The sequence below is a fragment of the Sus scrofa genome, chromosome 15 (genome assembly GCF_054392235.1).
Source record: "Sus scrofa isolate SSC_HxYL_T2T_F1_AM1 chromosome 15, Sscrofa_HxYL_maternal_Yorkshire_Landrace_v2.0, whole genome shotgun sequence".
Classification (NCBI taxonomy): Eukaryota; Metazoa; Chordata; class Mammalia; order Artiodactyla; family Suidae; genus Sus; species Sus scrofa.
The window spans coordinates 7811070-7836176 of record NC_139397.1 but is presented as its reverse complement, the minus strand read 5'-3'; positions in this window follow the sequence as shown (position 1 = coordinate 7836176).

Below are 25107 nucleotides of genomic sequence, written 5' to 3'. Positions count from 1 at the left end.
ATGGATCCCAATTGAATGCAGTGGATTCCATGCAGCGTGGCCCAATGGATCTCGATTGAATGCAGTGGATTCCATGCAGCGTGTTTGAATGTAGTGTATGCCATGCAGCGTGAAGAAATGGAACCCTATTGAATGCAGTGGATTTTATGCAGCATGATTGAATGCAGTGGATTCGATGCAGCATGATTGAATGCAGTGGATTCCAGGCAGCGAGGCCCAATGAATCCCGATTGAATGCAGTGGATATTATCCAGCATGGCCCAAAGCATCCCGATTGAATGCAGTGGATTCCATGCAGCGTGTTTGAATGCAGTGGATTCCATGCAGAATGGCCCAATGGTTCCCGATTGAATGCAGTGGTTGCAATGAAGCATGATTGAATGCAGTGGATTCCATGCAGCATGGAGAAATTGAACCCTATTAAATGCAGGGGATTTTATGCAGCATGATTGAATGCAGTGGATTCCATGCAGCGTGATTGAATGCAGTAGATTCCATGCAGTGAGGCCCAATGCATCCCGATTAAATGCAGTGGATTTTATGCAGCGAGGCCCAAAGCATCCCGATTGAATGCAGTGGATTCCATGCAGCGTCACTGAATGCAGTGGATTCGATGCAGCATGGTAAAATGCATCCCGATTGAACCCAGTGTATTCCATGCAGCGTGATAAATGGACCCAAATTCAATGCAGTGGATTCCATGCAGCGTGGCCCAATGGATCTCGAGAGAATACAGTGGATTCCATGCAGCGTGATTGAATGCAGTACATTCCATGCAGCATGGTAAAATGCATCCCGATTAAATGCAGTGGATTCCATCCAGCTTGATTGAATGCAGTTGATTCCATGGAGCGTGGCCCAATGCATCCCGATTAAATGCAGTGGATTTTATGCAGCATGGCCCAAAGCATCCCGATTGAAGGTAGTGCATTCCATGCAGCATCACTGAATGCAGTGGATTCCATGCAGCATGGTAAAATGCATCCCGATTGAACGCAGTGTATTCCATGAAGCATGGCGAAATGGATCCCGATTGAATGCAGTGGATTCCATGCAGCGTGGCCCAATGGATCTCGATTGAACGCAGTGTATTCCATGCAGTGAGGCCCAATGAATCCCAATTGAATGCAGTGGATTCCATGCAGCATGGAGAAATTGAACCCTATTAAATGCAGGGGATTTTATGCAGCATGATTGAATGCAGTGGATTCCATGCAGCGTGATTGAATGCAGTAGATTCCATGCAGTGAGGCCCAATGCATCCCGATTAAATGCAGTGGATTTTATGCAGAGAGGCCCAAAGCATCCCGATTGAATGCAGTGGATTCCATGCAGCGTCACTGAATGCAGTGGATTCGATGCAGCATGGTAAAATGCATCCCGATTGAACGAAGAGTATTCCATGCAGCGTGGCTAAATGGATCCCGATTGAATGCAGTGGATTCCATGCAGCGTGGCCCAATGGATCTCGAGAGATTGCAGTGGATTCCAAGCAGAGTGGTGCAATGGATTTTAATTGAACGCAGTGGATTCCATGCATCGTGGTGCAATGGATCCCAATTGAATGCAGTGAATTCCATGCAGCGTGATTGAATGCAGTATATTCCATGCAGCGTGGTAAAATGCATCCCGATTAAATGCAGTGGATTCCATCCAGCTTGGTTGAATGCAATTGATTCCATGGAGCATGGCCCAATGCATCCCGATTAAATGCAGTGGATTTTATGCAGCATGGCCCAAAGCATCCCGATTGAATGTAGTGCATTCCATGCAGCATCACTGAATGCAGTGGATTCCATGCAGCATGGTAAAATGCATCCCGATTAAACGCAGTGGATTACATGCAGCATGGCTAAATGGATCCCGATTGAATGCAGTAGATTCCATGCAGTGTCATTGAATGCAGTGGATTCCATGCAGCATGGTAAAATGCGTCACGATTGATGCAGTGGATTCCATGCAGTGTCATTTAATGCATTGGATTCCATGCAGCATGGTAAAATGCATCCCGATGGATGCAGTGGATTCCATGCAGTGTCAATGAATGCAGTGGATTCCAGGCAGCATGATAAAATGCATCCCGATTGATGCAGTTGATTCCATGCAGCGGGGTTAAATGGATCCCGATTGAATGCAGTGGATTCCATGCAGCGTGGCCCAATGGATCTCGATTGAATGCAGTGGATTCCATGCAGCGTGGCCCAATGGATCTCGATTGAATGCAGTGGATTCCATGCAGTGTGGTGCAGTGGACTCTGATTGATTGCAGTGAATTCCATGCATCGTGGCACAATGGATCCCAATTGAATGCAGTGGATTCCATGCAGCGTGGCCCAATGGATCTCGATTGAATGCAGTGGATTCCATGCAGCGTGTTTGAATGTTGTGTATGCCATGCAGCGTGAAGAAATGGAACCCTATTGAATGCAGTGGATTTTATGCAGCATGATTGAATGCAGTGGATTCGATGCAGCATGATTGAATGCAGTGGATTCCAGGCAGCGAGGCCCAATGAATCCCGATTGAATGCAGTGGATATTATCCAGCATGGCCCAAAGCATCCCGATTGAATGCAGTGGATTCCATGCAGCGTGTTTGAATGCAGTGGATTCCATGCAGAATGGCCCAATGGTTCCCGATTGAATGCAGTGGTTGCAATGAAGCATGATTGAATGCAGTGGATTCCATGCAGCATGGAGAAATTGAACCCTATTAAATGCAGGGGATTTTATGCAGCATGATTGAATGCAGTGGATTCCATGCAGCGTGATTGAATGCAGTAGATTCCATGCAGTGAGGCCCAATGCATCCCGATTAAATGCAGTGGATTTTATGCAGCGAGGCCCAAAGCATCCCGATTGAATGCAGTGGATTCCATGCAGCGTCACTGAATGCAGTGGATTCGATGCAGCATGGTAAAATGCATCCCGATTGAACCCAGTGTATTCCATGCAGCGTGATAAATGGACCCCAATTGAATGCAGTGGATTCCATGCAGCGTGGCCCAATGGATCTCGAGAGAATACAGTGGATTCCATGCAGCGTGATTGAATGCAGTACATTCCATGCAGCATGGTAAAATGCATCCCGATTAAATGCAGTGGATTCCATCCAGCTTGATTGAATGCAGTTGATTCCATGGAGCGTGGCCCAATGCATCCCGATTAAATGCAGTGGATTTTATGCAGCATGGCCCAAAGCATCCCGATTGAAGGTAGTGCATTCCATGCAGCATCACTGAATGCAGTGGATTCCATGCAGCATGGTAAAATGCATCCCGATTGAACGCAGTGTATTCCATGAAGCATGGCGAAATGGATCCCGATTGAATGCAGTGGATTCCATGCAGCGTGGCCCAATGGATCTCGATTGAACGCAGTGTATTCCATGCAGTGAGGCCCAATGAATCCCAATTGAATGCAGTGGATTCCATGCAGCATGGCACAATGGATGTCGATTGAATGCAGTGGTTTCCCTGCAATGTGGCACAATGGATCCCGATTGACTGCAGTGGATTCCATGCAGCGTCACTGAATGCAGTGGATTCCATGCAGCATGGTAAAATGCATCCCGATGGATGCAGTGGATTCCATGCAGTGTCATTGAATGCAGTGGATTCCATGCAGCATGGTAAAATGCATCCCAATTGAACGCAGTGCATTCCATGCAGCGGGGGTCAATGGATCCCGATTGAATGCAGTGGATTCGATGCAGCGTGGCCCAATGGATCACGAGAGAATGCAGTGGATTCCATGCAGTGTGGTGCAATGGATTTTAATTGAACGGAGTGGATTCCATGCATCGTGGCGCAATGGATCCCAATTGAATGCAGTGAATTCCATGCAGCGTGATTGAATGCAGTACATTCCATGCAGCATGGTAAAATGCATCCCGATTAAATGCAGTGGATTCCATCCAGCTTGATTGAATGCAGTTGATTCCATGGAGCGTGGCCCAATGCATCCCGATTAAATGCAGTGGATTTTATGCAGCATGGCCCAAAGCATCCCGATTGAAGGTAGTGCATTTCATGCAGCATCACTGAATGCAGTGGATTCCATGCAGCATGGTAAAATGCATCCCAATTGAACGCAGTGCATTCCATGCAGCGGGGTTAAATGGATCCCGATTGAATGCAGTGGATTCGATGCAGCGTGGCCCAATGGATCTCGATTGACTGCAGTGGATTCCATGCAGCGTGGCCCAATGGATCTCGATTGACTGCAGTGGATTCCATGCAGCGTCACTGAATGCAGTGGATTCCATGCAGCATGGTAAAATGCATCCCGATTGATGCAGTGGATTCCATGCAGTGTCATTGAATGCAGTGGATTCCATGCAGCATGGTTTAATGCATCCCAATTGAACGCAGTGCATTCCATGCAGCGGGGTTAAATGGATCCCGATTGAATGCAGTGGATTCCATGCAGCGTGGCCCAATGGATCTCGAGAGATTGCAGTGGATTCCAAGCAGAGTGGTGCAATGGATTTTAATTGAACGCAGTGGATTCCATGCATCGTGGTGCAATGGATCCCAATTGAATGCAGTGAATTCCATGCAGCGTGATTGAATGCAGTATATTCCATGCAGCGTGGTAAAATGCATCCCGATTAAATGCAGTGGATTCCATCCAGCTTGATTGAATGCAATTGATTCCATGGAGCATGGCCCAATGCATCCCGATTAAATGCAGTGGATTTTATGCAGCATGGCCCAAAGCATCCCGATTGAAGGTAGTGCATTCCATGCAGCATCACTGAATGCAGTGGATTCCATGCAGCATGGTAAAATGCATCCCGATTAAACGCAGTGGATTACATGCAGCATGGCTAAATGGATCCCGATTGAATGCAGTAGATTCCATGCAGTGTCATTGAATGCAGTGGATTCCATGCAGCATGGTAAAATGCGTCACGATTGATGCAGTGGATTCCATGCAGTGTCATTGAATGCAGTGGATTCCATGCAGCATGGTAAAATGCATCCCGATGGATGCAGTGGATTCCATGCAGTGTCAATGAATGCAGTGGATTCCAGGCAGCATGATAAAATGCATCCCGATTGATGCAGTTGATTCCATGCAGCGGGGTTAAATGGATCCAGATTGAATGCAGTGGATTCCATGCAGCGTGGCCCAATGGATCTCGATTGAATGCAGTGGATTCCATGCAGCGTGGCCCAATGGATCTCGATTGAATGCAGTGGATTCCATGCAGTGTGGTGCAGTGGACTCTGATTGATTGCAGTGAATTCCATGCATCGTGGCACAATGGATCCCAATTGAATGCAGTGGATTCCATGCAGCGTGGCCCAATGGATCTCGATTGAATGCAGTGGATTCCATGCAGCGTGTTTGAATGCAGTGTATGCCATGCAGCGTGAAGAAATGGAACCCTATTGAATGCAGTGGATTTTATGCAGCATGATTGAATGCAGTGGATTCGATGCAGCATGATTGAATGCAGTGGATTCGATGCAGCATGGTTAAATGCATCCCGATTGAACGCAGTGTATTCCATGAAGCATGGCTAAATGGATCCCGATTGAATGCAGTGGATTCCATGCAGCGTGGCCCAATGGATCTCGATTGAACGCAGTGTATTCCATGCAGTGAGGCCCAATGAATCCCAATTGAATGCAGTGGATTCCATGCAGCATGGCGCAATGGATGTCGATTGAATGCAGTGGTTTCCCTGCAATGTGGCACAATGGATCCCGATTGACTGCAGTGGATTCCATGCAGCGTCACTGAATGCAGTGGATTCCATGCAGCATGGTAAAATGCATCCCGATGGATGCAGTGGATTCCATGCAGTGTCATTGAATGCAGTGGATTCCATGCAGCATGGTAAAATGCATCCCAATTGAACGCAGTGCATTCCATGCAGCCGGGTTCAATGGATCCCGATTGAATGCAGTGGATTCGATGCAGCGTGGCCCAATGGATCTCGAGAGAATGCAGTGGATTCCATGCAGTGTGGTGCAATGGATTTAAATTGAACGCAGTGGATTCCATGCATCGTGGCGCAATGGATCCCAATTGAATGCAGTGAATTCCATGCAGCGTGATTGAATGCAGTATATTCCATGCAGCGTGGTAAAATGCATCCCGATTAAATGCAGTGGATTCCATCCAGCTTGATTGAATGCAATTGATTCCATGGAGCATGGCCCAATGCATCCCGATTAAATGCAGTGGATTCCATCCAGCTTGATTGAATGCAATTGATTCCATGGAGCATGGCCCAATGCATCCCGATTAAATGCAGTGGATTTTATGCAGCATGGCCCAAAGCATCCCGATTGAAGGTAGTGCATTCCATGCAGCATCACTGAATGCAGTGGATTCCATGCAGCATGGTAAAATGCATCCCGATTAAACGCAGTGGATTACATGAAGCATGGCTAAATGGATCCCGAGTGAATGCAGTAGATTCCATGCAGTTTCATTGAATGCTGTGGTTTACATGCAGTATGGTAAAATGCCTCACGATTGATGCAGTGGATTCCATGCAGTGTTATTGAATGCAGTGGATTCCATGCAGCATGGTAAAATGCATCCCGATTGATGCCGTGGATTTTATGCAGAGAGGCCCAAAGCATCCCGATTGAATGCAGTGGATTCCATGCAGCGTCACTGAATGCAGTGGATTCGATGCAGCATGGTTAAATGCATCCCGATTGAACGAAGAGTATTCCATGCAGCGTGGCTAAATGGACCCCAATTGAATGCAGTGGATTCCATGCAGCGTGGCCCAATGGATCTCGATTGAATGCAGTGGATTCCATGCAGCGTGGCCCAATGGATCTCGATTTAATGCAGTGGATTCCATGCAGTGTGGTGCAGTGGATTCTGATTGATTGCAGTGAATTCCATGCATCGTGGCACAATGGATCCCAATTGAATGCAGTGGATTCCATGCAGCGTGGCCCAATGGATCTCGATTGAATGCAGTGGATTCCATGCAGCGTGTTTGAATGCAGTGTATGCCATGCAGCGTGAAGAAATGGAACCCTATTGAATGCAGTGGATTTTATGCAGCATGATTGAATGCAGTGGATTCGATGCAGCATGATTGAATGCAGTGGATTCCAGGCAGCGAGGCCCAATTAATCCCGATTGAATGCAGTGGATATTATCCAGCATGGCCCAAAGCATCCCGATTGAATGCAGTGGATTCCATGCAGCGTGTTTGAATGCAGTGGATTCCATGCAGCATGGCCCAATGGTTCCCGATTGAATGCAGTGGTTGCAATGAAGCATGATTGAATGCAGTGGATTCCATGAAGCGTGGCCCTATGGTACCCGATTGAATGCACTGGTTGCAATGAAGCATGATTGAATGCAGTGGATTCCATGCAGCATGGAGAAATTGAACCCTATTAAATGCAGGGGATTTTATGCAGCATGATTGAATGCAGTGGTTTCCAGGCAGCATGATTGAATGCAGTAGATTCCATGCAGTGAGGCCCAATGCATCCCGATTAAATGCAGTGGATTCCATGCAGCGTCACTGAATGCAGTGGATTCGATGCAGCATGGTAAAATGCATCCCGATTGAACCCAGTGTATTCTATGCAGCGTGATAAATGGATCCCGATTGAATGCAGTGGATTCCATGCAGCGTGGTCCAATGGATCTCGACAGAATGCAGTGGATTCCATGCAGTGTGGTGCAATGTATTTTCATTGAACGCAGTGGATTCGATGCATCATTGTGCAAATGATCCCAATTGAATGCAGTAAATTCCATGCAGCGTGATTGAATGCAGTACATTCCATGCAGCATGGTAAAATGCATCCCGATTAAATGCAGTGGATTCCATCCAGCTTGATTGAATGCAATTGATTCCATGAAGCGTGGCCCAATGCATCCCGATTAAATGCAGTGGATTTTATGCAGCATGGCCCAAAGCATCCCGATTGAAGGTAGTGCATTCCATGCAGCATCACTGAATGCAGTGGATTCCATGAAGCATGGTAAAATGCATCCCGATTGAACGCAGTGTATTCCATGAAGCATGGCTAAATGGATCCCGATTGAATGCAGTGGATTCCATGCAGCGTGGCCCAATGGATCTCGATTGAACGCAGTGTATTCCATGCAGTGAGGCCCAATGAATCCCAATTGAATGCAGTGGATTCCATGCAGCATGGCGCAATGGATGTCGATTGAATGCAGTGGTTTCCCTGCAATGTGGCACAATGGATTCCGATTGACTGCAGTGGATTCCATGCAGCGTCACTGAATGCAGTGGATTCCATGCAGAATGGTAAAATGCATCCCGATTGATGGAGTGGATTCCATGCAGTGTCATTGAATGCAGTGGATTCCATGCAGCATGGTAAAATGCATCCCAATTGAACGCAGTGCATTCCATGCAGCGGGGTTAAATGGATCCCGATTGAATGCAGTGGATTCGATGCAGCGTGGCCCAATGGATCTCGAGAGAATGCAGTGGATTCCATGCAGTGTGGTGCAATGGATTTTAATTGAACGCAGTGGATTCCATGCATCATGGCGCAATGGATCCCAATTGAATGCAGTGAATTCCATGCAGCGTGATTGAATGCAGTATATTCCATGCAGCGTGGTAAAATGCATCCCGATTAAATGCAGTGGATTCCATCCAGCTTGATTGAATGCAGTTGATTCCATGGAGCGTGGCCCAATGCATCCCGATTAACTGCAGTGGATTTTATGCAGCATGGCCCAAAGCATCCCGATTGAAGGTACTGCATTCCATGCAGCATCACTGAATGCAGTGGATTCCATGCAGCATGGTAAAATGCATCCCGATTGAACGCAGTGTATTCCATGAAGCATGGCTAAATGGATCCCGAGTGAATGCAGTGGATTCCATGCAGTGTCATTGAATGCAGTGGATTCCAGGCAGCATGGTAAAATGCATCCCGATTGATGCAGTGGATTCCATGCAGCGGGGTTAAATGGATCCCGATTGAATGCAGTGTATTCCATGCAGCGTGGCCCAATGGATCTCGATTGAATGCAGTGGATTCCATGCAGCGTGGCCCAATGGATCTCGATTGAATGCAGTGGATTCCACGCAGTGTGGTGCAGTGGATTCTGATTGATTGCAGTGAATTCCATGCATCGTGCACAATGGATCCCAATTGAATGCAGTGGATTCCATGCAGTGTGGCCCAATGGATCTCGATTGAATGCAGTGGATTCCATGCAGCGTGTTTGAATGCAGTGTATGCCATGCAGCGTGAAGAAATGGAACCCTATTGAATGCAGTGGATTTTATGCAGCATGATTGAATGCAGTGGATTCCATGCAGCATGATTGAATGCAGTGGATTCCAGGCAGCGAGGCCCAATGAATCCCGATTGAATGCAGTGGATATTATCCAGCATGGCCCAAAGCATCCCGATTGAATGCAGTGGATTCCATGCAGCATGTTTGAATGCAGTGGATTCCATGCAGCATGGCCCAATGGTTCCCGATTGAATGCAGTGGTTGCAATGAAGCATGATTGAATGCAGTGGATTCCATGAAGCGTGGCCCTATGGTACCCGATTGAATGCACTGGTTGCAATGAAGCATGATTGAATGCAGTGGATTCCATGCAGCATGGAGAAATGGAACCCTATTAAATGCAGGGGATTTTATGCAGCATGATTGAATGCAGTGGATTCCATGCAGCATGATTGAATGCAGTAGATTCCATGCAGTGAGGCCCAATGCATCCCGATTAAATGCAGTGGATTTTATGCAGCGAGGCCCAAAGCATCCCGATTGAATGCAGTGGATTCCATGCAGCGTTACTGAATGCAGTGGATTCGATGCAGCATGGTAAAATGCATCCCGATTGAACCCAGTGTATTCTATGCAGCGTGATAAATGGATCCCGATTGAATGCAGTGGATTCCATGCAGCGTGGCCCAATGGATCTCGAGAGAATGCAGTGGATTCCATGCAGTGTGGTGCAATGGATTTTGATTGAACGCAGTGGATTCGATGCATCGTTGTGCAATGGATCCCAATTGAATGCAGTGAATTCCATGCAGCGTGATTGAATGCAGTATATTCCATGCAGCGTGGTAAAATGCATCCCGATTAAATGCAGTGGATTCCATCCAGCTTGATTGAATGCAGTTGATTCCATGGAGTGTGGCCCAATGCATCCCGATTAAATGCAGTGGATTTTATGCAGCATGGCCCAAAGCATCCCGATTGAAGGTAGTGCATTCCATGCAGCATCACTGAATGCAGTGGATTCCATGCAGCATGGTAAAATGCATCCCGATTGAACGCAGTGTATTCCATGAAGCATGGCTAAATGGATCCCGAGTGAATGCAGTGGATTCCATGCAGTGTCATTGAATGCAGTGGATTCCATGCAGCATGGTAAAATGTGTCACGATTGATGCAGTGGATTACATGCATTGTCATTGAATGCAGTGGATTCCATGCAGCATGGTTAAATGCATCACGATTGATGCAGTGGATTCCATGCAGTGTCAATGAATGCAGTGGATTCCAGGCAGCATGATAAAATGCATCCCGATTGATGCAGTGGATTCCATGCAGTGTCAATGAATGCAGTGGATTCCAGGCAGCATGATAAAATGCATCCCGATTGATGCAGTGGATTCCATGCAGCGGGGTTAAATGGATCCCGATTGAATGCAGTGGATTCCATGCAGCGTGGCCCAATGGATCTCGGTTGAATGCAGTGGACTCCGTGCAGTGTGGTGGAGTGGATTCTGATTGATTGCAGTGAATTCCATGCAGCGTGGCCCAATGGATCTCGATTGAATGCAGTGGATTCCATGCAGCGTGTTTGAATGCAGTGTATTCCATGCAGCGTGAAGTAATGGAACCCTATTGAATGCAGTGGATTTTATGCAGCATGATTGAATGCAGTGGATTCCATGCAGCATGATTGAATGCAGTGGATTCCAGGCAGCGAGGCCCAATGAATCCCGATTGAATGCAGTGGACATTATCCAGCATGGCCCAAAGCATCCCGATGGAATGCAGTGGATTCCATGCAGCGTGTTTGAATGCAGTGGATTCCATGCAGCATGGCCCAATGGTTCCCGATTGAATGCAGTGGTTGCAATGAAGCATGATTGAATGCAGTGGATTCCATGAAGCGTGGCCCTATGGTACCCGATTGAATGCACTGGTTGCAATGAAGCATGATTGAATGCAGTGGATTCCATGCAGCATGGAGAAATGGAACCCTATTAAATGCAGGGGATTTTATGCAGCATGATTGAATGCAGTGGATTCCATGCAGCATGATTGAATGCAGTAGGTTCCATGCAGTGAGGCCCAATGCATCCCGATTAAATGCAGTGGATTTTATGCAGCGAGGCCCAAAGCATCCCGATTGAATGCAGTGGATTCCATGCAGCGTCACTGAATGCAGTGGATTCGATGCAGCATGGTTAAATGCATCCCGATTGAACGAAGAGTATTCCATGCAGCGTGGCTAAATGGATCCCGATTGAATGCAGTGGATTCCATGCAGCGTGGTAAAATGCGTCACGATTGATGCAGTGGATTCCATGCAGTGTCATTGAATGCAGTGGATTCCATGCAGCATGGTAAAATGCATCCCGATGGATGCAGTGGATTCCATGCAGTGTCAATGAATGCAGTGGATTCCAGGCAGCATGGTAAAATGCGTCACGATTGATGCAGTGGATTCCATGCAGTGTCATTGAATGCAGTGGATTCCATGCAGCATGGTAAAATGCATCCCGATGGATGCAGTGGATTCCATGCAGTGTCAATGAATGCAGTGGATTCCAGGCAGCATGATAAAATGCATCCCGATTGATGCAGTGGATTCCATGCAGCGGGGTTAAATGGATCCCGATTGAATGCAGTGGATTCCATGCAGCGTGGCCCCATGGATCTCGATTGAATGCAGTGGATTCCATGCAGCGTGGCCCAATGGATCTCGATTGAATGCAGTGGATTCCATGCAGTGTGGTGCAGTGGATTCTGATTGATTGCAGTGAATTCCATGCATCGTGGCACAATGGATCCAAATTGAATGCAGTGGATTCCATGCAGCGTGGCCCAATGGATCTCGATTGAATGCAGTGGATTCCATGCAGCGTGTTTGAATGCAGTGTATGCCATGCAGCATGAAGAAATGGAACCCTATTGAATGCAGTGGATTTTATGCAGCATGATTGAATGCAGTGGATTCCATGCAGCATGATTGAATGCAGTAGATTCCAGGCAGCGAGGCCCAATGAATCCCGATTGAATGCAGTGGATATTATCCAGCATGGCCCAAAGCATCCCGATTGAATGCAGTGGATTCCATGCAGCGTGTTTGAACGCAGTGGATCCATGCAGCATGGCCCAATGGTTCCCGATTGAATGCAGTGGTTGCAATGAAGCATGATTGAATGCAGTGGATTCCATGAAGCGTGGCCCTATGGTACCCGATTGAATGCACTGGTTGCAATGAAGCATGATTGAATGCAGTGGATTCCATGCAGCATGGAGAAATGGAACCCTATTAAATGCAGGGGATTTTATGCAGCATGATTGAATGCAGTGGATTCCATGCAGCATGATTGAATGCAGTAGATTCCATGCAGTGAGGCCCAATGCATCCCGATTAAATGCAGTGGATTTTATGCAGCGAGGCCCAAAGCATCCCGATTGAATGCAGTGGATTCCATGCAGCGTCACTGAATGCAGTGGATTCGATGCAGCATGGTAAAATGCATCCCGATTGAACCCAGTGTATTCTATGCAGCGTGATAAATGGATCCCGATTGAATGCAGTGGATTCCATGCAGCGTGGCCCAATGGATCTCGAGAGAATGCAGTGGATTCCATGCAGTGTGGTGCAATGGATTTTGACTGAACGCAGTGGATTCCATGCATCGTTGTGCAATGGATCCCAATTGAATGCAGTGAATTCCATGCAGCGTGATTGAATGCAGTACATTCCATGCAGCATGGTAAAATGCATCCCGATTAAATGCAGTGGATTCCATCCAGCTTGATTGAATGCAGTTGATTCCATGGAGCGTGGCCCAATGCATCCCGATTAAATGCAGTGGATTTTATGCAGCATGGCCCAAAGCATCCCGATTGAAGGTAGTGCATTCCATGCAGCATCACTGAATGCAGTGGATTCCATGCAGCATGGTAAAATGCATCCCGATTGAACGCAGTGTATTCCATGAAGCATGGCGAAATGGATCCCGATTGAATGCAGTGGATTCCATGCAGCGTGGCCCAATGGATCTCGATTGAACGCAGTGTATTCCATGCAGTGAGGCCCAATGAATCCCAATTGAATGCAGTGGATTCCATGCAGCATGGAGAAATTGAACCCTATTAAATGCAGGGGATTTTATGCAGCATGATTGAATGCAGTGGATTCCAAGCAGCATGATTGAATGCAGTAGATTCCATGCAGTGAGGCCCAATGCATCCCGATTAAATGCAGTGGATTTTATGCAGCGAGGCCCAAAGCATCCCGATTGAATGCAGTGGATTCCATGCAGCGTCACTGAATGCAGTGGATTCGATGCAGCATGGTTAAATGCATCCCGATTGAACGAAGTGTATTCCATGCAGCGTGGCTAAATGGATCCCGATTGAATGCAGTGGATTCCATGCAGCGTGGCCCAATGGATCTCGAGAGATTGCAGTGGATTCCAAGCAGAGTGGTGCAATGGATTTTAATTGAACGCAGTGGATTCCATGCATCGTGGTGCAATGGATCCCAATTGAATGCAGTGAATTCCATGCAGCGTGATTGAATGCAGTATATTCCATGCAGCGTGGTAAAATGCATCCCGATTAAATGCAGTGGATTCCATCCAGCTTGGTTGAATGCAATTGATTCCATGGAGCATGGCCCAATGCATCCCGATTAAATGCAGTGGATTTTATGCAGCATGGCCCAAAGCATCCCGATTGAAGGTACTGCATTCCATGCAGCATCACTGAATGCAGTGGATTCCATGCAGCATGGTAAAATGCATCCCGATTAAACGCAGTGGATTACATGCAGCATGGCTAAATGGATCCCGATTGAATGCAGTAGATTCCATGCAGTGTCATTGAATGCAGTGGATTCCATGCAGCATGGTAAAATGCGTCACGATTGATGCAGTGGATTCCATGCAGTGTCATTGAATGCAGTGGATTCCATGCAGCATGGTAAAATGCATCCCGATGGATGCAGTGGATTCCATGCAGTGTCAATGAATGCAGTGGATTCCAGGCAGCATGATAAAATGCATCCCGATTGATGCAGTTGATTCCATGCAGCGGGGTTAAATGGATCCCGATTGAATGCAGTGGATTCCATGCAGCGTGGCCCAATGGATCTCGATTGAATGCAGTGGATTCCATGCAGCGTGGCCCAATGGATCTCGATTGAATGCAGTGGATTCCATGCAGTGTGGTGCAGTGGATTCTGATTGATTGCAGTGAATTCCATGCATCGTGGCACAATGGATCCCAATTGAATGCAGTGGATTCCATGCAGCGTGGCCCAATGGATCTCGATTGAATGCAGTGGATTCCATGCAGCGTGTTTGAATGTAGTGTATGCCATGCAGCGTGAAGAAATGGAACCCTATTGAATGCAGTGGATTTTATGCAGCATGATTGAATGCAGTGGATTCGATGCAGCATGATTGAATGCAGTGGATTCCAGGCAGCGAGGCCCAATGAATCCCGATTGAATGCAGTGGATATTATCCAGCATGGCCCAAAGCATCCCGATTGAATGCAGTGGATTCCATGCAGCGTGTTTGAATGCAGTGGATTCCATGCAGAATGGCCCAATGGTTCCCGATTGAATGCAGTGGTTGCAATGAAGCATGATTGAATGCAGTGGATTCCATGCAGCATGGAGAAATTGAACCCTATTAAATGCAGGGGATTTTATGCAGCATGATTGAATGCAGTGGATTCCATGCAGCGTGATTGAATGCAGTAGATTCCATGCAGTGAGGCCCAATGCATCCCGATTAAATGCAGTGGATTTTATGCAGCGAGGCCCAAAGCATCCCGATTGAATGCAGTGGATTCCATGCAGCGTCACTGAATGCAGTGGATTCGATGCAGCATGGTAAAATGCATCCCGATTGATCCCAGTGTATTCCATGCAGCGTGATAAATGGACCCAAATTCAATGCAGTGGATTCCATGCAGCGTGGCCCAATGGATCTCGAGAGAATACAGTGGATTCCATGCAGCGTGATTGAATGCAGTACATTCCATGCAGCATGGTAAAATGCATCCCGATTAAATGCAGTGGATTCCATCCAGCTTGATTGAATGCAGTTGATTCCATGGAGCGTGGCCCAATGCATCCCGATTAAATGCAGTGGATTTTATGCAGCATGGCCCAAAGCATCCCGATTGAAGGTAGTGCATTCCATGCAGCATCACTGAATGCAGTGGATTCCATGCAGCATGGTAAAATGCATCCCGATTGAACGCAGTGTATTCCATGAAGCATGGCGAAATGGATCCCGATTGAATGCAGTGGATTCCATGCAGCGTGGCCCAATGGATCTCGATTGAACGCAGTGTATTCCATGCAGTGAGGCCCAATGAATCCCAATTGAATGCAGTGGATTCCATGCAGCATGGAGAAATTGAACCCTATTAAATGCAGGGGATTTTATGCAGCATGATTGAATGCAGTGGATTCCATGCAGCGTGATTGAATGCAGTAGATTCCATGCAGTGAGGCCCAATGCATCCCGATTAAATGCAGTGGATTTTATGCAGAGAGGCCCAAAGCATCCCGATTGAATGCAGTGGATTCCATGCAGCGTCACTGAATGCAGTGGATTCGATGCAGCATGGTAAAATGCATCCCGATTGAACGAAGAGTATTCCATGCAGCGTGGCTAAATGGATCCCGATTGAATGCAGTGGATTCCATGCAGCGTGGCCCAATGGATCTCGAGAGATTGCAGTGGATTCCAAGCAGAGTGGTGCAATGGATTTTAATTGAACGCAGTGGATTCCATGCATCGTGGTGCAATGGATCCCAATTGAATGCAGTGAATTCCATGCAGCGTGATTGAATGCAGTATATTCCATGCAGCGTGGTAAAATGCATCCCGATTAAATGCAGTGGATTCCATCCAGCTTGGTTGAATGCAATTGATTCCATGGAGCATGGCCCAATGCATCCCGATTAAATGCAGTGGATTTTATGCAGCATGGCCCAAAGCATCCCGATTGAATGTAGTGCATTCCATGCAGCATCACTGAATGCAGTGGATTCCATGCAGCATGGTAAAATGCATCCCGATTAAACGCAGTGGATTACATGCAGCATGGCTAAATGGATCCCGATTGAATGCAGTAGATTCCATGCAGTGTCATTGAATGCAGTGGATTCCATGCAGCATGGTAAAATGCGTCACGATTGATGCAGTGGATTCCATGCAGTGTCATTTAATGCATTGGATTCCATGCAGCATGGTAAAATGCATCCCGATGGATGCAGTGGATTCCATGCAGTGTCAATGAATGCAGTGGATTCCAGGCAGCATGATAAAATGCATCCCGATTGATGCAGTTGATTCCATGCAGCGGGGTTAAATGGATCCCGATTGAATGCAGTGGATTCCATGCAGCGTGGCCCAATGGATCTCGATTGAATGCAGTGGATTCCATGCAGCGTGGCCCAATGGATCTCGATTGAATGCAGTGGATTCCATGCAGTGTGGTGCAGTGGACTCTGATTGATTGCAGTGAATTCCATGCATCGTGGCACAATGGATCCCAATTGAATGCAGTGGATTCCATGCAGCGTGGCCCAATGGATCTCGATTGAATGCAGTGGATTCCATGCAGCGTGTTTGAATGTTGTGTATGCCATGCAGCGTGAAGAAATGGAACCCTATTGAATGCAGTGGATTTTATGCAGCATGATTGAATGCAGTGGATTCGATGCAGCATGATTGAATGCAGTGGATTCCAGGCAGCGAGGCCCAATGAATCCCGATTGAATGCAGTGGATATTATCCAGCATGGCCCAAAGCATCCCGATTGAATGCAGTGGATTCCATGCAGCGTGTTTGAATGCAGTGGATTCCATGCAGAATGGCCCAATGGTTCCCGATTGAATGCAGTGGTTGCAATGAAGCATGATTGAATGCAGTGGATTCCATGCAGCATGGAGAAATTGAACCCTATTAAATGCAGGGGATTTTATGCAGCATGATTGAATGCAGTGGATTCCATGCAGCGTGATTGAATGCAGTAGATTCCATGCAGTGAGGCCCAATGCATCCCGATTAAATGCAGTGGATTTTATGCAGCGAGGCCCAAAGCATCCCGATTGAATGCAGTGGATTCCATGCAGCGTCACTGAATGCAGTGGATTCGATGCAGCATGGTAAAATGCATCCCGATTGAACCCAGTGTATTCCATGCAGCGTGATAAATGGACCCCAATTGAATGCAGTGGATTCCATGCAGCGTGGCCCAATGGATCTCGAGAGAATACAGTGGATTCCATGCAGCGTGATTGAATGCAGTACATTCCATGCAGCATGGTAAAATGCATCCCGATTAAATGCAGTGGATTCCATCCAGCTTGATTGAATGCAGTTGATTCCATGGAGCGTGGCCCAATGCATCCCGATTAAATGCAGTGGATTTTATGCAGCATGGCCCAAAGCATCCCGATTGAAGGTAGTGCATTCCATGCAGCATCACTGAATGCAGTGGATTCCATGCAGCATGGTAAAATGCATCCCGATTGAACGCAGTGTATTCCATGAAGCATGGCGAAATGGATCCCGATTGAATGCAGTGGATTCCATGCAGCGTGGCCCAATGGATCTCGATTGAACGCAGTGTATTCCATGCAGTGAGGCCCAATGAATCCCAATTGAATGCAGTGGATTCCATGCAGCATGGCACAATGGATGTCGATTGAATGCAGTGGTTTCCCTGCAATGTGGCACAATGGATCCCGATTGACTGCAGTGGATTCCATGCAGCGTCACTGAATGCAGTGGATTCCATGCAGCATGGTAAAATGCATCCCGATGGATGCAGTGGATTCCATGCAGTGTCATTGAATGCAGTGGATTCCATGCAGCATGGTAAAATGCATCCCAATTGAACGCAGTGCATTCCATGCAGCGGGGGTCAATGGATCCCGATTGAATGCAGTGGATTCGATGCAGCGTGGCCCAATGGATCACGAGAGAATGCAGTGGATTCCATGCAGTGTGGTGCAATGGATTTTAATTGAACGGAGTGGATTCCATGCATCGTGGCGCAATGGATCCCAATTGAATGCAGTGAATTCCATGCAGCGTGATTGAATGCAGTACATTCCATGCAGCATGGTAAAATGCATCCCGATTAAATGCAGTGGATTCCATCCAGCTTGATTGAATGCAGTTGATTCCATGGAGCGTGGCCCAATGCATCCCGATTAAATGCAGTGGATTTTATGCAGCATGGCCCAAAGCATCCCGATTGAAGGTAGTGCATTTCATGCAGCATCACTGAATGCAGTGGATTCCATGCAGCATGGTAAAATGCATCCCAATTGAACGCAGTGCATTCCATGCAGCGGGGTTAAATGGATCCCGATTGAATGCAGTGGATTCGATGCAGCGTGGCCCAATGGATCTCGATTGACTGCAGTGGATTCCATGCAGCGTGGCCCAATGGATCTCGATTGACTGCAGTGGATTCCATGCAGCGTCACTGAATGCAGTGGATTCCATGCAGCATGGTAAAATGCATCCCGATTGATGCAGTGGATTCCATGCAGTGTCATTGAATGCAGTGGATTCCATGCAGCATGGTTTAATGCATCCCAATTGAACGCAGTGCATTCCATGCAGCGGGGTTAAATGGATCCCGATTGAATGCAGTGGATTCCATGCAGCGTGGCCCAATGGATCTCGAGAGATTGCAGTGGATTCCAAGCAGAGTGGTGCAATGGATTTTAATTGAACGCAGTGGATTCCATGCATCGTGGTGCAATGGATCCCAATTGAATGCAGTGAATTCCATGCAGCGTGATTGAATGCAGTATATTCCATGCAGCGTGGTAAAATGCATCCCGATTAAATGCAGTGGATTCCATCCAGCTTGATTGAATGCAATTGATTCCATGGAGCATGGCCCAATGCATCCCGATTAAATGCAGTGGATTTTATGCAGCATGGCCCAAAGCATCCCGATTGAAGGTAGTGCATTCCATGCAGCATCACTGAATGCAGTGGATTCCATGCAGCATGGTAAAATGCATCCCGATTAAACGCAGTGGATTACATGCAGCATGGCTAAATGGATCCCGATTGAATGCAGTAGATTCCATGCAGTGTCATTGAATGCAGTGGATTCCATGCAGCATGGTAAAATGCGTCACGATTGATGCAGTGGATTCCATGCAGTGTCATTGAATGCAGTGGATTCCATGCAGCATGGTAAAATGCATCCCGATGGATGCAGTGGATTCCATGCAGTGTCAATGAATGCAGTGGATTCCAGGCAGCATGATAAAATGCATCCCGATTGATGCAGTTGATTCCATGCAGCGGGGTTAAATGGATCCAGATTGAATGCAGTGGATTCCATGCAGCGTGGCCCAATGGATCTCGATTGAATGCAGTGGATTCCATGCAGCGTGGCCCAATGGATCTCGATTGAATGCAGTGGATTCCATGCAGTGTGGTGCAGTGGACTCTGATTGATTGCAGTGAATTCCATGCATCGTGGCACAATGGATCCCAATTGAATGCAGTGGATTCCATGCAGCGTGGCCCAATGGATCTCGATTGAATGCAGTGGATTCCATGCAGCGTGTTTGAATGCAGTGTATGCCATGCAGCGTGAAGAAATGGAACCCTATTGAATGCAGTGGATTTTATGCAGCATGATTGAATGCAGTGGATTCCATGCAGCATGATTGAATGCAGTGGATTCCAGGCAGCGAGGCCCAATGAATCCCGATTGAATGCAGTGGATATTATCCAGCATGGCCCAAAGCATCCCGATTGAATGCAGTGGATCCCATGCAGCGTGTTTGAATGCAGTGGATTCCATGCAGAATGGCCCAATGGTTCCCGATTGAATGCAGTGGTTGCAATGAAGCATGATTGAATGCAGTGGATTCCATGCAGCATGGAGAAATTGAACCCTATTAAATGCAGGGGATTTTATGCAGCATGATTGAATGCAGTGGATTCCATGCAGCGTGATTGAATGCAGTAGATTCCATGCAGTGAGGCCCAATGCATCCCGATTAAATGCAGTGGATTTTATGCAGCGTCACTGAATGCAGTGGATTCGATGCAGCATGGTAAAATGCATCCCGATTGAACCCAGTGTATTCCATGCAGCGTGATAAATGGACCCCAATTGAATGCAGTGGATTCCATGCAGCGTGGCCCAATGGATCTCGAGAGAATACAGTGGATTCCATGCAGCGTGATTGAATGCAGTACATTCCATGCAGCATGGTAAAATGCATCCCGATTAAATGCAGTGGATTCCATCCAGCTTGATTGAATGCAGTTGATTCCATGGAGCGTGGCCCAATGCATCCCGATTAAATGCAGTGGATTTTATGCAGCATGGCCCAAAGCATCCCGATTGAAGGTAGTGCATTCCATGCAGCATCACTGAATGCAGTGGATTCCATGCAGCATGGTAAAATGCATCCCGATTGAACGCAGTGTATTCCATGAAGCATGGCGAAATGGATCCCGATTGAATGCAGTGGATTCCATGCAGCGTGGCCCAATGGATCTCGATTGAACGCAGTGTATTCCATGCAGTGAGGCCCAATGAATCCCAATTGAATGCAGTGGATTCCATGCAGCATGGCACAATGGATGTCGATTGAATGCAGTGGTTTCCCTGCAATGTGGCACAATGGATCCCGATTGACTGCAGTGGATTCCATGCAGCGTCACTGAATGCAGTGGATTCCATGCAGCATGGTAAAATGCATCCCGAGTGAATGCAGTGGATTCCATGCAGTGTCATTGAATGCAGTGGATTCCATGCAGCATGGTAAAATGCATCCCAATTGAACGCAGTGCATTCCATGCAGCGGCGGTCAATGGATCCCGATTGAATGCAGTGGATTCGATGCAGCGTGGCCCAATGGATCTCGAGAGAATGCAGTGGATTCCATGCAGTGTGGTGCAATGGATTTTAATTGAACGCAGTGGATTCCATGCATCGTGGCGCAATGGATCCCAATTGAATGCAGTGAATTCCATGCAGCGTGATTGAATGCAGTACATTCCATGCAGCATGGTAAAATGCATCCCGATTAAATGCAGTGGATTCCATCCAGCTTGATTGAATGCAGTTGATTCCATGGAGCGTGGCCCAATGCATCCCGATTAAATGCAGTGGATTTTATGCAGCATGGCCCAAAGCATCCCGATTGAAGGTAGTGCATTTCATGCAGCATCACTGAATGCAGTGGATTCCATGCAGCATGGTAAAATGCATCCCAATTGAACGCAGTGCATTCCATGCAGCGGGGTTAAATGGATGCCGATTGAATGCAGTGGATTCGATGCAGCGTGGCCCAATGGATCTCGATTGACTGCAGTGGATTCCATGCAGCGTGGCCCAATGGATCTCGATTGACTGCAGTGGATTCCATGCAGCGTCACTGAATGCAGTGGATTCCATGCAGCATGGTAAAATGCATCCCGATTGATGCAGTGGATTCCATGCAGTGTCATTGAATGCAGTGGATTCCATGCAGCATGGTTTAATGCATCCCAATTGAACGCAGTGCATTCCATGCAGCGGGGTTAAATGGATCCCGATTGAATGCAGTGGATTCGATGCAGCGTGGCCCAATGGATCTCGAGAGAATGCAGTGGATTCCATGCAGTGTGGTGCAATGGATTTTAATTGAACGGAGTGGATTCCATGCATCGTGGCGCAATGGATCCCAATTGAATGCAGTGAATTCCATGCAGCGTGATTGAATGCAGTATATTCCATGCAGCGTGGTAAAATGCATCCCGATTAAATGCAGTGGATTCCATCCAGTTTGATTGAATGCAGTTGATTCCATGGAGCGTGGCCCAATGCATCCCGATTAAATGCAGTTGATTTTATGCAGCATGGCCCAAAGCATCCCGATTGAAGGTAGTGCATTCCATGCAGCATCACTGAATGCAGTGGATTCCATGCAGCATGGTAAAATGCATCCCGATTGAACGCAGTGTATTCCATGAAGCATGGCTAAATGGATCCCGAGTGAATGCAGTGGATTCCATGCAGTGTCATTGAATGCAGTGGATTCCATGCAGCATGGTAAAATGTGTCACGATTGATGCAGTGGATTACATGCATTGTCATTGAATGCAGTGGATTCCATGCAGCATGGTTAAATGCATCACGATTGATGCAGTGGATTCCATGCAGTGTCAATGAATGCAGTGGATTCCAGGCAGCATGATAAAATGCATCCCGAATGATGCAGTGGATTCCATGCAGCGGGGTTAAATGGATCCCGATTGAATGCAGTGGATTCCATGCAGCGTGGCCCAATGGATCTCGATTGAATGCAGTGGACTCCGTGCAGTGTGGTGGAGTGGATTCTGATTGATTGCAGTTAATTCCATGCAGCGTGGCCCAATGGATCTCGATTGAATGCAGTGGATTCCATGCAGCGTGTTTGAATGCAGTGTATTCCATGCAGCGTGAAGAAATGGAACCCTATTGAATGCAGTGGATTTTATGCAGCATGATTGAATGCAGTGGATTCCATGCAGCATGATTGAATGCAGTGGATTCCAGGCAGCGAGGCCCAATGAATCCCGATTGAATGCAGTGGACATTATCCAGCATGGCCGAAAGCATCCCGATGGAATGCAGTGGATTCCATGCAGCGTGTTTGAATGCAGTGGATTCCATGCAGCATGGCCCAATGGTTCCCGATTGAATGCAGTGGATTCCATGCAGCGTGTTTGAATGCAGTGGATTCCATGCAGCGTGTTTGAATGCAGTGGATTCCATGCAGCATGGTAAAATGCGTCACGATTGATGCAGTGGATTCCATGCAGTGTCATTTAATGCATTGGATTCCATGCAGCATGGTAAAATGCATCCCGATGGATGCAGTGGATTCCATGCAGTGTCAATGAATGCAGTGGATTCCAGGCAGCATGATAAAATGCATCCCGATTGATGCAGTTGATTCCATGCAGCGGGGTTAAATGGATCCCGATTGAATGCAGTGGATTCCATGCAGCGTGGCCCAATGGATCTCGATTGAATGCAGTGGATTCCATGCAGCGTGGCCCAATGGATCTCGATTGAATGCAGTGGATTCCATGCAGTGTGGTGCAGTGGACTCTGATTGATTGCAGTGAATTCCATGCATCGTGGCACAATGGATCCCAATTGAATGCAGTGGATTCCATGCAGCGTGGCCCAATGGATCTCGATTGAATGCAGTGGATTCCATGCAGCGTGTTTGAATGTAGTGTATGCCATGCAGCGTGAAGAAATGGAACCCTATTGAATGCAGTGGATTTTATGCAGCATGATTGAATGCAGTGGATTCGATGCAGCATGATTGAATGCAGTGGATTCCAGGCAGCGAGGCCCAATGAATCCCGATTGAATGCAGTGGATATTATCCAGCATGGCCCAAAGCATCCCGATTGAATGCAGTGGATTCCATGCAGCGTGTTTGAATGCAGTGGATTCCATGCAGAATGGCCCAATGGTTCCCGATTGAATGCAGTGGTTGCAATGAAGCATGATTGAATGCAGTGGATTCCATGCAGCATGGAGAAATTGAACCCTATTAAATGCAGGGGATTTTATGCAGCATGATTGAATGCAGTGGATTCCATGCAGCGTGATTGAATGCAGTAGATTCCATGCAGTGAGGCCCAATGCATCCCGATTAAATGCAGTGGATTTTATGCAGCGAGGCCCAAAGCATCCCGATTGAATGCAGTGGATTCCATGCAGCGTCACTGAATGCAGTGGATTCGATGCAGCATGGTAAAATGCATCCCGATTGAACCCAGTGTATTCCATGCAGCGTGATAAATGGACCCCAATTGAATGCAGTGGATTCCATGCAGCGTGGCCCAATGGATCTCGAGAGAATACAGTGGATTCCATGCAGCGTGATTGAATGCAGTACATTCCATGCAGCATGGTAAAATGCATCCCGATTAAATGCAGTGGATTCCATCCAGCTTGATTGAATGCAGTTGATTCCATGGAGCGTGGCCCAATGCATCCCGATTAAATGCAGTGGATTTTATGCAGCATGGCCCAAAGCATCCCGATTGAAGGTAGTGCATTCCATGCAGCATCACTGAATGCAGTGGATTCCATGCAGCATGGTAAAATGCATCCCGATTGAACGCAGTGTATTCCATGAAGCATGGCGAAATGGATCCCGATTGAATGCAGTGGATTCCATGCAGCGTGGCCCAATGGATCTCGATTGAACGCAGTGTATTCCATGCAGTGAGGCCCAATGAATCCCAATTGAATGCAGTGGATTCCATGCAGCATGGCACAATGGATGTCGATTGAATGCAGTGGTTTCCCTGCAATGTGGCACAATGGATCCCGATTGACTGCAGTGGATTCCATGCAGCGTCACTGAATGCAGTGGATTCCATGCAGCATGGTAAAATGCATCCCGAGTGAATGCAGTGGATTCCATGCAGTGTCATTGAATGCAGTGGATTCCATGCAGCATGGTAAAATGCATCCCAATTGAACGCAGTGCATTCCATGCAGCGGCGGTCAATGGATCCCGATTGAATGCAGTGGATTCGATGCAGCGTGGCCCAATGGATCTCGAGAGAATGCAGTGGATTCCATGCAGTGTGGTGCAATGGATTTTAATTGAACGCAGTGGATTCCATGCATCGTGGCGCAATGGATCCCAATTGAATGCAGTGAATTCCATGCAGCGTGATTGAATGCAGTACATTCCATGCAGCATGGTAAAATGCATCCCGATTAAATGCAGTGGATTCCATCCAGCTTGATTGAATGCAGTTGATTCCATGGAGCGTGGCCCAATGCATCCCGATTAAATGCAGTGGATTTTATGCAGCATGGCCCAAAG